The sequence below is a fragment of the Myxine glutinosa genome, chromosome 14, assembly GCF_964187855.1.
Source record: "Myxine glutinosa chromosome 14, kmMyxGlut1.1, whole genome shotgun sequence".
Lineage (NCBI taxonomy): Eukaryota > Metazoa > Chordata > Myxini > Myxiniformes > Myxinidae > Myxine > Myxine glutinosa.
Genome location: NC_136274.1, coordinates 4,818,187 through 4,831,223, shown reverse-complemented (window position 1 = coordinate 4,831,223; position 13,037 = coordinate 4,818,187).

Sequence of the window (13,037 nt, the reverse complement as noted above, 5' to 3'; positions counted from 1 at the left end):
GTTGCGTGCTGATGAGGAGGGGAGTGTCGTTGAAGCTGAAGGTAAAGGTGTATGCTGCATGTGTGAGACGTGTTATGATTTATGGGAGCGAGACATGGGTAATGAACGTAGAGCAGCAACGAAGGTTGGAAAGGGTGGAAATGCGAATGGTTCGGTGGATGTGCGGAGTATCGTTGAGAGAGAGGAAGACAAATGATGAATTGCGAAGGATGATGGGAATAGAGCCTGTGATTGATGCTGTGAAGAGGAACAGGTTGAGATGGTTTGGTCATGTGTTGAGGAAGGATGAAAGTGACTGGTTGAGAAGAGTGATGGAAATGAATGTAGAAGGAAGTAGAGGACGGGGAAGACCGAGAAAGACTTGGCTAAAGATGGTGGAAGAAGAAATGCGGGCAAGGGGGTGAACAAGGAGAGATGCAGAAAATAGGGCAAGATGGAGAAGATTGTCATGGGGACCGCAAGGCTCACCCCCGCTCTAGTAGGGAAAATGGCCTTTCAAATGCATGTTGTTGTTGTATCTCTATTTCACATAGAAATCTTAACAACAATATTACCTGAAACTAAAAATCCTACAAGTTAATAATAAAAACAAAGGCAGAAGTGACGGATCCATAACAGTATGTATGTACTCCCCAAGCATGTAATGTAATGTATGTATGCGAACCAGCACTCCCCAAGGCAGTACAGGTCGCTGAGTCTAGTTAATTCTTTATTAAATGTTCAGATAGTCTTCCGTTTGATGTAATGGGTTTCAAGGGCATTGTGTGGCATTAGCTCGGTGTCTACTCTCTTTATCTGTCAAACTAAAGCGTTACTTTCCTCAATTCACGGTGAAAAGGGCACAGCAGAGGAAATTAACGGAATTAGACTCATTTGTATATCGCGCCAAAAACCCATTCGAATCCACACACCAATTTTCAACGACTTTTATTCACAAATATTTTCATCTACGGACATTATCTGACGTTAAAATAAATAAATAATAAACTTCCCTGGGATATTGCCTTCGAGTTGCATCAGTATGTGAAATTTCAGCATTCTACCCAAACTGAGAATGTACTAAACATTTATATCAGTGTGTGAGTCAGTGCTGAGAAAGAAATTTATATGTATTAGATATATCCACCTGTCCATTCCCAACAGGATCATCAAATCTTCAGTTGAGGGACTTTCCAATCACCTTCATTTAGCATAGAAATGGTGAGTCCTAATGTTTGCACAAAATTGCAAAGTGCTGGAAGAAAACCCGACATCTCTTGTTTAGCTTGGCACACAGTGTCCCGAGATTTTAGCATGCCCTGTTTCATCTCACCATTATCCGATGCAATCATCTTTCCGGCAATGGCTGCTCACTTACTAGGAGCAAGGTGCTTGCGTGTCTGTGATACACAAATAATGCACTTCAAATAAACCTTCAAATTTGTATACACGTACAACATTAACGCTGTAAAGTACACAAAATGGGTCATAGTTTATTTTGTAGCATGATTAGTACAGCTCCAAATCTTCCTATCATAATAACTCTTTTGCAAATTCACCCAAAGGGATGCTCAGAATGAAATTCGCACAAAACTTTACCTTTGCAATTCAAAATTGGATTTCACAAGTTAAAAACAAATAGTCCAAGGAGAGTGCAGGTCTTTATGCCCACCATAAAGTTCTTCTGTATGTTGGAGTTGGTGGAAAATAACATTTCATGTCAACACACACTGAGGGTAAAGTCCTACAATCTGAGAGGGGAATGTGGAGAGACAGGGGAATGGGCGAGAGAGAACAGGGACAGGGGAGTGGTGCAGAGAGAGAGAGAGAGTGGGGGAAGGTCAGAGGTTTCAGGGTGAGAAGGGGAGGGAGAGAGAGGAGGGAGATACATTATATATATATATATATATATATATATATATATATATATATATATATATATATATATATATATATATATATATATATATATAGTTGCAGTTTTTAGAACCTTCACTTTGCCAATTTAGTAGTAAATTTCCTTATAAATAACCCCTGTGTACATTTCCCCTTAATTGGCTGTTAAATGAAATAATCGCACCCTAGTTAGTCAACATTGCAACACGTAGCAAATCATAGGCTCCCAAACAAGTTATTTCATTATTCTGTGTTCCAGATAAGCCTGAGTATCCAATAATTGACTCTACGTTGCATCAATCAAATAAGAGTAGGCCCATTTTCAATTGCCCCAAAACTTCATTGCCAGCAGCGTTCGCCTACATTGCCAGCAGCATAGGGAATTGAACACGAGGTCATCTCGGAGAAGAAGGGGGGAGGAGCTACATTACGGGCGTGGCCCGCACCTCGTCATCAAAGATGGAATCAGCCAGCCCTTGCCGACCAACCAAGGCTCAGTGGGTGTGGCTTGAGAGGGCATGGTGAGAAACATCGAGTAGGTTCGCAAAGGTTCCAAGGTGTGGCCATATATAACCCGTTGCAAGAAGCCCCCACGGAGAGTTTTGAGGGAGGTGCGCTGGACAAAAGAGAATTCTGTGGCAGGAGGCGCGTGAACAAGTTCTGCGAGTGCTGTGAGTGTTGCGCAAGTCACGAGAGCTTCGGAGGACGTACGAGGCCTGAGAGAGGCGCTGCTTCAACCAGCCCCGCTTCAACCAGCCGCGAGAAGCCCTGACGCGCTGCTGCGAGCAAACCTGTGCATGAACCAGAGTGCAGGGGAGTCGGCGGCCGCTCACCTCCAGCCTGCCGTCCTGCACGGACCCTTCTTCTCCTTCCAGCCATTCATTCCTGCCTTCAATTCCCCTTTTATGTACGTGAGTTCGTCCTGTCTGTATTGTCCCTGGGAGTAAGTAAGCCTGTATAAGCTAAGAATTGCACTGTGTCTTCTGTTCTTTTTCTGTAAATAACTTCGTTCTACTTCCTTCTTTGGATCGTTGTAAATAATAATAAATCTCTGTTCCTCCTTATTCTTGGGTTTTCATTCTCATCCGAGCGCTTTAGTGATTTCCCAATTGAGTTCCTGTGGCGCGATTTCGACCAACGCTTATGAATCGGGTTAGTCTTTGCTAACGGCTCGAACCGCGGACTGCTAACCCGCTCGGCAAATACCATCTTGTCCGTGGTTTCGAGCGGTACTTGTCTCCCTGTTTTGTGGAGGGATTGGTGAAGGTATTCGGGAGAACACCTTGACCAATAACCCTGATCAATCCCACCTCGCAAAGGAGCATTACAAGTACCAGGATCGGGAATCGGCGAGTGTAAAAGACAAGGGGATTGACCCCCCCCCCCCCCTTGGTAAGGAGAGCGCCGACCCCAGATCCATAACAATTGGTGTCGGGGAGTGAGATTTGGACCCGAAGTGCGCTTAACGCACTCGAAATTACGAGCGGCCGAAATTTTAATAAAACATCTAAATTTTACAATCGTGCCATGGATGATCAAGGTGATCGGATGCCGGCAGGGGAGTTAGAAGAAGGGTTAGAGGCAACCCAGGATCCCGGGGAGGAATGGGAAAAGGAAGGCAATGAGGGTTCGGTAGCGGGGATTTCAGGCGCACAAGATGGCAGCCTCTCGCACGAGGTTGCAGCGACACCAAATGGCACCGCGCACGTGACCGCAGCAGCGGCGCCGATGGACTGGGTCCATTTTCTGGCACAAATGAGGGCCTCTATGGAAGAGTAATGGTATAATTGGAAAAGGGACGCCATGTCAGACGAATCCGGGTATGCTCTGGAAAAATTGAGGGAGGAATCCAGGTGTGAAGTGGAAAAAGAGATAGCAGAGGCAAGAAGGGATCATTAAAAAATGATGGAGGACATGAGGCGCAAGTCGGGCGAGCAGGTCCCAAGGGTACGCGACGAGGTAACACGAGTCGAGGAGTGCAGAGAGAGATCGAGCAAAGGGTAGCCAAGTTGACCAGGGCTATAAGGGATAAGACGCGAGATGTAGAAAAGCCGACGACCGTCAAATTGGATAAAAAAATGTCGGGAGCATTGGGGAAGGTTGAATTGGAAGACGAAACTTTATGGGCACCGACGGTCGAGGTGGAGCAAGGCGCGGTTAAAATGACGGGGGTAGAAATCGCGACCCAGGGTACGGTTAAGCCGGCGACCGCCGAGGTAGAAAAGGAAATTTTATTCGGACCAGCGGTCGTCGAGGGAAAGAAAAAAGAAATTAAGTCCGAATCATTCGAAATAGTAGTGGGAATTGAAATTGGAGAGACCGAGGACTTAGAAGAGCACTCGCGGGGTGAAGGAATGGAAATTGCCCAAAGTCTGTGCTCACATCACGATGCTGTGCTTAATAACCCCAATAAAGATTTGCAGGTGTTGGAGCGAGGAGGAAGAAGAACCCCCCAGGTGAGTCGGCCTGTATATTGTGCGGGAGATTTTGCAGAAGGATGTTTGGCGAAAAAAGAATTTTCGCGCGCTTGGGATCGAGAAAGCACCCGGGTGTTGGTGGAGGGTCCCCTGTGAGTGGTGTGAGTGGAAATGGCGCGCTTGTGAGGAAAAAGTGTTCATCGGAGTGTACGGAGTGTGACACGGAGAGTGAGTTGGTGGTGGCGCGGGTGCGAGAGGGCACATCGGAGCACGAGTGTGAAACCGAGTGCGAGCGAGAATGCACGTCGGAGTGTACGGAGTGTGACACGGAGAGTGAGTTGGTGGTGGCGCGGGTGCGAGAGGGCACATCGGAGCGCGAGTGTGAAACCGAGTGCGAGCGAGAATGCACGTCGGAGTGTACGGAGTGTGACACTGAGAGTGAGTTGGTGGTGGCGCGGGTGCGAGAGGGCACATCGGAGCGCGAGTGAGAATGCACGTCGGAGTGTACGGAGTGTGACACGGAGAGCGAGTTGGTGGTGGCGTGGGTGCGAGTGGGCACATCGGAGCGCGAGTGTGAAACTGAGTGCGAGCGAGAATGCACGTCGGAGTGTACGGAGTGTGACACGGAGAGTGAGTTGGTGGTGGCGCGGGTGCGAGAGGGCACATCAGAGCGCGTGATGGTGAGTGTTACAGAGGATGTAACAGGAAAGTGTGCGCAAGAAGGTGCGCGAGAGATGTGGTGTGTAGCAGGGAGTGCGGTGGTGGAATGGATGGAGTGTGTGGAATGCATGAGAGGCGCTGAGACGCCGGGCTTGGTGAGTGTAAAAGGGGTCGCGTATACGTGTGAGCATGGAAGTAAGGCATCGACGTGGACCGGGATAGCGGTGAGACCGACGTTTAACCGATGCGAGTTCTCGGTCCGTGCCGGGCTGTAGGTATTGCGGGAGCCGGTGGGGATCGGAGCTGCGTTGCTTCTCTTCGGAGCATCGTGCATGATCCGGGCCTGGCCCCGCCCCGCACGGTCGAGTCCGGGCCTTGCCGGGCAAGGCGACCGGTCCGGTTTGAGGGAAGGTAGGAGGGACCGGAGCGGCGCCCCCTTGTGGTTGCGGTGTTCCGGCCGGGTGAGATTGAGCCATCGGGCCGGAGACCGAAAGCTTCCGCGCCGAAATGGTGCGTGGAATCTCGGCCCGAGCAAACCTCCTCCCCTGAACCGAATGCCGGACGGACTCAACCTACAGTAGACCAAACCACCCAAATTCATTGCTCGGCTTTGCGAAGCCGAGTTTTAATGATGTAACAACGCACCGAGAGGCTCAAGTTTAATGGACTGTGAAGATGATAGTGTTTCGATTCAAAATTGGGAATAGTGAATAGGATTGGCAGTAATGATTGGCTAATTGGATGAGCAAAATTTGATTGGAATAGATGATTGGCAAATTTGATGGGCAGAATTGGAATTTGATGGCAAAATTAATAGTGAGAGATGCCCGATGTGGTGGGATGGCAACTCTGCCATCCCTCACATCCGCCCGGGCACATGAGCACTTATGGCGGTGAAATGTGGCGGGTTATGGCGGGTTATGGCGGTGAAAACCAAGGCAGGGAAGGTTTGGATAATGTATAGGGATCTAGAGAAATGACCATAGGTGACATGACAGTTATGTAGCGACTTGATACCTGTAGTAGGGGACGTAGGTAGATTAGCTGGTTGATAACGACGAGGGAGCGCGATAATATAAGGGGCGACTGGGAAGCGCAAGTTTTAGAAGGGCACCAGGTAGTTAGATGATGCCGTGTGTGTGAGAATCTTTGTGTTGAGCAAATGAGGCAATGCTCGTGAATGGTGCCGTGTGTTTGTGTTGAAAGTGTACGGAGTAGTGTATGGGTGAATAATTGTGATTGTGCATTGTATTGGGTGAATGAAGAAGCCTGGGAGGAAGGAGGGTGCAGGAAGCACCAGGTGTGTGAGCACAGGTGTGCAAGTGAGTGAACAGGTGCATGGAGAATGGTTGTGTGGAATAGCTGGTATGGAATACATGGAGTATGGAATGGATGGTGTGGAGTGAGTATGGTGGAAACTGTGGAGTGGAGTGGTTGGTGCGGGAAGAGTGGATGGGGAGGATGGACCCCCATCACGAATACCCGGGGAGGGTAGTTTAAGAGTTAGGTAGAGGGTATAGGTAAATTGTGGTTGGATATTGGCATCTGTGGTGCGTGTGGAAGAATGGTGGTTGGATGGGTGCATTAGTGACGTGGAAATGGCTGGGCGTGTGGCCTGTTAGAGGTATGGTTGGTTGAGCGCTCCGCCACTGTTAGTCCGCCGGCCAGGTGAGGCCGCAAGTAGGCTCTGGGAGCCAGTAGAGTTGTGAGTGGGGCCCGAGGATCCGGAGGACGGACCCGGGTAGCCCAGTGCCAGAGAGGGCACCGAGGGGGTAAGTGCCAGGGAGGGCCTTCCCCAGTTAGATAGGTAGGGTGAGGAGCTAGGCAAGCTCGGGAGACAACTTCAGTGGCGGAGGCGCACAGGTAAGTAGACCTGTTAGGGGAGCCACACGACCCAGTCCTGAAATTGTGCGAAGGCACAGGGAGTTGAATCGTGGGAGTGAGACCCAAAATTGATGGGCACCACAGTTTGGTCAATGGGAATTGGTTTTTAGAACCACATAGAGTAAGACGGCCAATGGTTTTGCAGGGAAAGACCCCGGGTAGTGTAAAGTGTGTTAATGTCATTTAGGAAGTAGTTTGGATTAAGAATCTCCTCGCACCATCTGCATCCACTCACCTGAGGCGACGACGCCGGCAATGCCATGTTTTTTTTTTGGTTTTTTTGTGCAAATGTTTTGGAAATGTGAGACGCATCATGACGTGAGTGTGACATTGTGCTTGTTTGTTCCATCTCTTCCTCCTTATGAGGAATTGATGAGGAATTTGGGTGATGGCAAATTTGGTTAGAGGGATTGTGACAAATTTGGAATTAGGGGAGTTATGGGGAAGACGTGACGCTCGAGACGAATTTGTAAATGTGTAGATTTTGTAAATATGGGGTAAGGGCAAGGGTAGAGTAGGTGATGGGGGGGGGGGGGGTGGCATACGTTAGGAACGAGCTTTCTCACTTCGCTCTCCGTGCGCACCTCGCTCTCTGCATTACCTTGATTGATGTTTACCATTGTGACCTTACCCCTCGCTAACGCTGCCTGCTTTGTCTTCCTTCCCCCCCATGGACCGTGCTCTCTGGGCACTGAGGGAGAGCATGCGGGAGCCACAATTGTGTGCCCGAATCCCCGCAACCAGCTGCCTGCATCCATGCACCACTTATGGACCGCACGTTTTGCGGCCATGCACCACCATATGGACCACGGTTCTGTGGCCGAGCACCACTGATGGACCACACATTTGTGGCATGGCCCCTCTGCTGGGAACGGCCAGGTTGGCCAGAGAAAGATCTTGCTTGCGGACCATGGAAAGGTGGCCCCCTTTTTGCCCTACAGGTGGACCACCCATAGCTGGCCCCTGTGGGCCATAAATAAAAATGGACACATTTTGTGCCTTTTTATTATGTCCAAATAGGCCGCAAGCAAAGAAGATGAAGGAGCAACAACATCAAGAACGACATCGGCCAGCAGAGGGAGCAGAAGATCAAGACCACCAGTTGTGTTTTTTTTATTGTGTTGTGCAATGTCGCACTGGATGGTGCATGACTGTGCATTTTGGTGCTTTGGTGTTTATTGGTGCTGGTGCATCGATGCAGTGCATGCTGTCTCCTCCCTCCCACAGGATTCCCTTTTTGTTTCCCAAAAACAATAACAGGTCCTGGGTTGCGTTTTGTAAATAGTCAAATAATGTCACTTGTAAATAATGCTCCCCACCGTAAATGTTTAGTTTGAGAATTAATTCCACAATTCAGTTAATTATGGGCATGAATCTGTTAGGTAGGATGCAACGTAATAGGGGGACATATTTATTTCTGTTTTAAAACTGTCACACTCAGGGTCAGATTAATTGTAGAGGGAAATTACACCTGCGTGCCACATTAAGTTAAAGTTTTCAGGCCGGGACGTCCCGTGAGGAATGAGGGTGCTGTGTTGCAGTTTTTAGAACCTTCACTTTGTCAATTTAGTAGTAAATTTCCTTATAAATAACCCCTGTGTACATTTCCCCTTAATTGGCTGTTAAATGAAATAATCGCACCTTAGTTAGTCCACATTGCAACATGTAGCAAATCATAGGCTCCTTAACAAGTTATTTCATTATTCTGTGTTCCAGATAAGGCTGTGTATCCAATAATTGACTCTACGTTGCATCAATCAAATAAGAGTAGGCCCATTTTCAATTGCCCCAAAACTTCATTGTCAGCAGCGTTCGCCTACATTGCCAGCAGCATTCGCCTCCATTGAACACGAAGTCATCTCGGAGAAGAAGGGGGGAGGAGCTACATTACGGGCGTGGCCCGCACCTCGTCATCAAAGATGGAATCAGCCAGCCTTTGCCGACCAACCAAGGCTCAGTGGGTGTGGCTTGAGAGGGCGTGGTGAGAAACATTGAGTAGGTTTGCGAAGGTTCCAAGGTGTGGCCATATATAACCCGTTGCAAGAAGCCCCCACGGAGAGTTTTGAGGGAGGTGCGCTGGACCAAAGAGAGTTCTGTGGCGGGAGGCGCGTGAACAAGTTCTGCGAGTGCTGTGAGTGTTGCGCAAGTCACGAGAGCTGCGGAGGACGTACGAGGCCTGAGAGAGGCGCTGCTTCAACCAGCCCCGCTTCAACCAGCCCCGCTTCAACCAGCCGCGAGAAGCCCTGACGCGCTGCTGCGAGCAAACCTGTGCATGAACCAGAGTGCGGGGGAGTCGGCAACTGCTCACCTCCAGCCTGCCGTCCTACACGGACCCTTCTTCTCCTTCCAGCCATTCATTCCTGCCTTCAATTCCCCTTTTGTGTACGTGAGTTCATTCTGTCTGTATTGTCCCTGGGAGTAAGTAAGCCTGTATAAGCTAAGAATTGCACTGTGTCTTCTGTTCTTTTTCTGAAAATAACTTCGTTCTACTTCCTTCTTTGGTTCGTTGCAAATAATAATAAATCTCTGTTCCTCCTTATTCTTGGGTTTTCATTCTCATCCGAGCGCTTTAGTGATTTCCCAATTGAGTTCCTGTGGTGCGATTTCGGCCAACGCTTATGAATCGGGTTAGTCTTTGCTAACGGCTCGAACCGCGGACTGCTCACCCGCTCGGCAAATACCATCTTGTCCGTGGTTTCGAGCGGTACTTGTCTCCCAGTTTTGTGGAGGGATTGGTGAAGGTATTCGGGAGAACACCTTGACCAATAACCCTGATCAATCCCACCTCGCAAAGGAACGTTACATGTACCAGGATCGGGAATCGGCTAGTGTAAAAGAAAAGGGGGATTGACCCCCCCTTGGTAAGGGGAGGCCGACCCCAGATCCGTAACAATATATATATCTATATATATATATATATATATATTATATATATATATGTATATATATATATATATATATATAAATAAATAAATATTATATATATATATATATATATATATATATATATATATATATATATATATATATATATATATATATATATATTATAAAACAGGAGTGCCTGTCCATCCGTCCATCCCAAAACTACTCCCTCAGTTTCGGGGCTAGGCCCACCAAACCTTCTGTGAATATTTTGGGGGTCCCAGCAGATGTTGTAAGGTAGGTAGGAGGTTACATAAATTCCGCAATAAAATTATGATTTTGAAATTGACTTGATACCGAGCTGCTTCAAATCCAGAATTGAACAGATGACGACAATTACCTGGTTTGATAATATCTCAACACATTCGTGATTTATTCAACACAGTATTTTGCTATAATTATATATATATATATATATATATATATATATATATATATATATATATATATATATATATATATATATATATATATATATATATATATATATATATATACGTAGTGTGTTCAAAAAGTATCCGACCTTTATTTTTCGTGCGTAAAAAAAAAGAAGCTAGGGAGGCGTTGATTGGTGCACGTATGTAGGCGATCCTAATGCACACGCGTGAATTTTTTCCCACCTGCAGAAGCTGTCATTCGACGGCAGACCGCCGATGAGTGAGGACATGTAAGCGAGCGCCGTCGGATTTTCGTTTTTGACAAAATGACGGAAAAACTTGAACAACGCTACTGCATCAAATTTTGTGTTTTTTGGCCTCTGGGATGTTGGATGCTTCCATTGTGATGACTGGAACTTGGTTTCTGGGTCGTACCCATAAACCCAGGACTCATCGCCAGTGATCACTGTGTTGAGGAGGCTGGGATCAGTGTTCACAGTCTCCAGCATGTCCTGTGCGATCTCCAAACGGAGTTGCTTCTGCTCAATCGTTAGCAGCTTTGGTACGAACTTCGCTGAGATTCTCCTGAAGCCCAAATCCTCCTTCATAATGGAATGAACGGTGTTGAATCTTGCGGATCGTTTCCACTTGGGAATCGCCAAGCTTTACACAAAATTTGATGCAGTAGCGTTGTTCAAGTTTTTCCGTCATTTTGTCAAAAACGAAAATCCGACGGCGCTCACTTACATGTCCTCACTCATCGGCGGTCTGCCGTCGAATGACAGCTTCTGCAGGTGGGAAAAAATTCACGCGTGTGCATTAGGATCGCCTACATACGTGCACCAATCAACGCCTCCCTAGCTTCTTTTTTTTTACGCACGAAAAATAAAAGTCAGATACTTTTTGAACACAGTAGTATATATATATATATATATATATATATATATATATATATATATATATATATATATATATACATACAGTGGAACCTTGACTTACGAGTTTAATTCATTCTGTGACCGAGCTCGTAACTCAATTTGCTCGTTTCTCAAATCAAATTTCCCCATTAAAATGCATTGAAATGCTATTAATCCGTTCCAGCCCGCCAAAAACCACACCAATTTTTTTTTAAATATACAGTATATATAAAAATATCTCGCGCTTTATATTTCACCTGTATGCAGCATACAAGTTGGCAGGATGGCCTGGACTGGAGGTACGCACACTTGACTCTAAACTGTCCAGCCTGGGTTTGAATCCCGACCCAGCTATAACCTGTCATGGGTGAATCACAGGCAGGGTGATTCATCAATGTGTGTACCGCTAAACTGGGCGCCGCGTTTGCGTCCCATTAGTTGTTGGATGTTAAGGATCTCACCGTGTTTTCCACAAAGAGAAGGCGTGCTATCGCCGGCACTCTGAACAAGTTGTGGCCTGGCATGCTCTTCTCCTCTGCCGTTATATACGTCCTCCTCGGCATCTTTTTCCAGAAGAGCCCTGTCTCGTCACAGTTGAAGATTTGCTGGGGGATGTATCGTTCGGCTTCTATCAGTTCGGCAAAAGTTATAATAAAATCTTCAGCTGCCTTCACATCCGCCTCACCAAGTCGACAACACGCACACCTCGCTCATGTTTTTCGACGATTGCGTGTTTTATATCCAAGCACATCATCCTCTTCTTCTTCTCAGTACTGCCCTTGGTACTCAATTTCTTAGGACCCATTGTTAAAACTAAGAAATTTTCCAAAATAACCGAAATGCGAAAACACAACAGCAGCGATATACGGCAGAGATACTGTACTTGCACGGCAAGATAACCACGTGACCGGAACCCACCTGGTGGCGGCTGGCGTAAGCTCCAAAATAACCAACATGCGAAAACACAACAGCAGCGATATACGGCAGAGATACTGTACTTGCACGGCAAGATAACCACGTGACCGGAACCCACCTGGTGGCGGCTGGCGTAAGCTCCAAAATAACCAACATGCGAAAACACAACAGCAGCGATATACGGCAGAGATACTGTACTTGCACGACAAGATAACCACGTGACCGGAACCCACCTGGTGGCGGGTGGCGTAAGCTCGTAACTCGGATCTCGGCTCGCATCTCAAAGCAATAAACCGCCCGAGCGACGGCTCGTATCTCGGAAAACTCGTAAGTTGGTGCACTCGTAAGTCAAGGTTCCACTGTATATATATATATATATATATATATATATATATATATATATATATATATATATATATATATATATATATATATAAATAAATAAAGTGTTGCGGTTTTGTGAAAAAAAGATGACCCCCCCCCCCCCTCGTAGGTAATCGCACCACAACATGTAGCCTCACTTTAGGTCAGTTATTTCTTCGTAAATGTAAGTGTAGTCTCCTTTCCTGTGTTACTTTTGCGTTGAGCAGGCCAGTAAGTGTAGGCCTCAATTGGGCTAGAATGCCATGTGCTCGGCCTGGAACAGGTCTGGCAAGGCCGAAGGAAGGAGCTGCAGGGAGTGGCCGGTAAGCAGCGAGCCGCCAACCAGAGCTCGAGGAGTGTGGCTCACAAAGGCGGCAAGAGGAGGGGCTTGGAACATTCGGGTAGGAACGGGGAGGGGCCATATAAAACTCTGCACGAGCCCCCGCATCAGAGAACGAGAGAGAGTGAGAATGAGAGAGAGTCACCCAGCCCCTGAGTCAGAGTCGGTCAGTCACCCGAGGTTCGTGGTTGGTTGATTGTGAGAAAGAGACATTGTCCCAGCACGAATAAAGTGCCTGGCTGGTTTATAGTCACTGTACATGAACTCTCCCAGTGCCCTGCGCTCTGCTGCTGCCTGTATTAATCGCGCTTTGTGAAGACGACCCATTCCGGGCCACAGACGTGCGATCTCCTTGCCTGCGCTC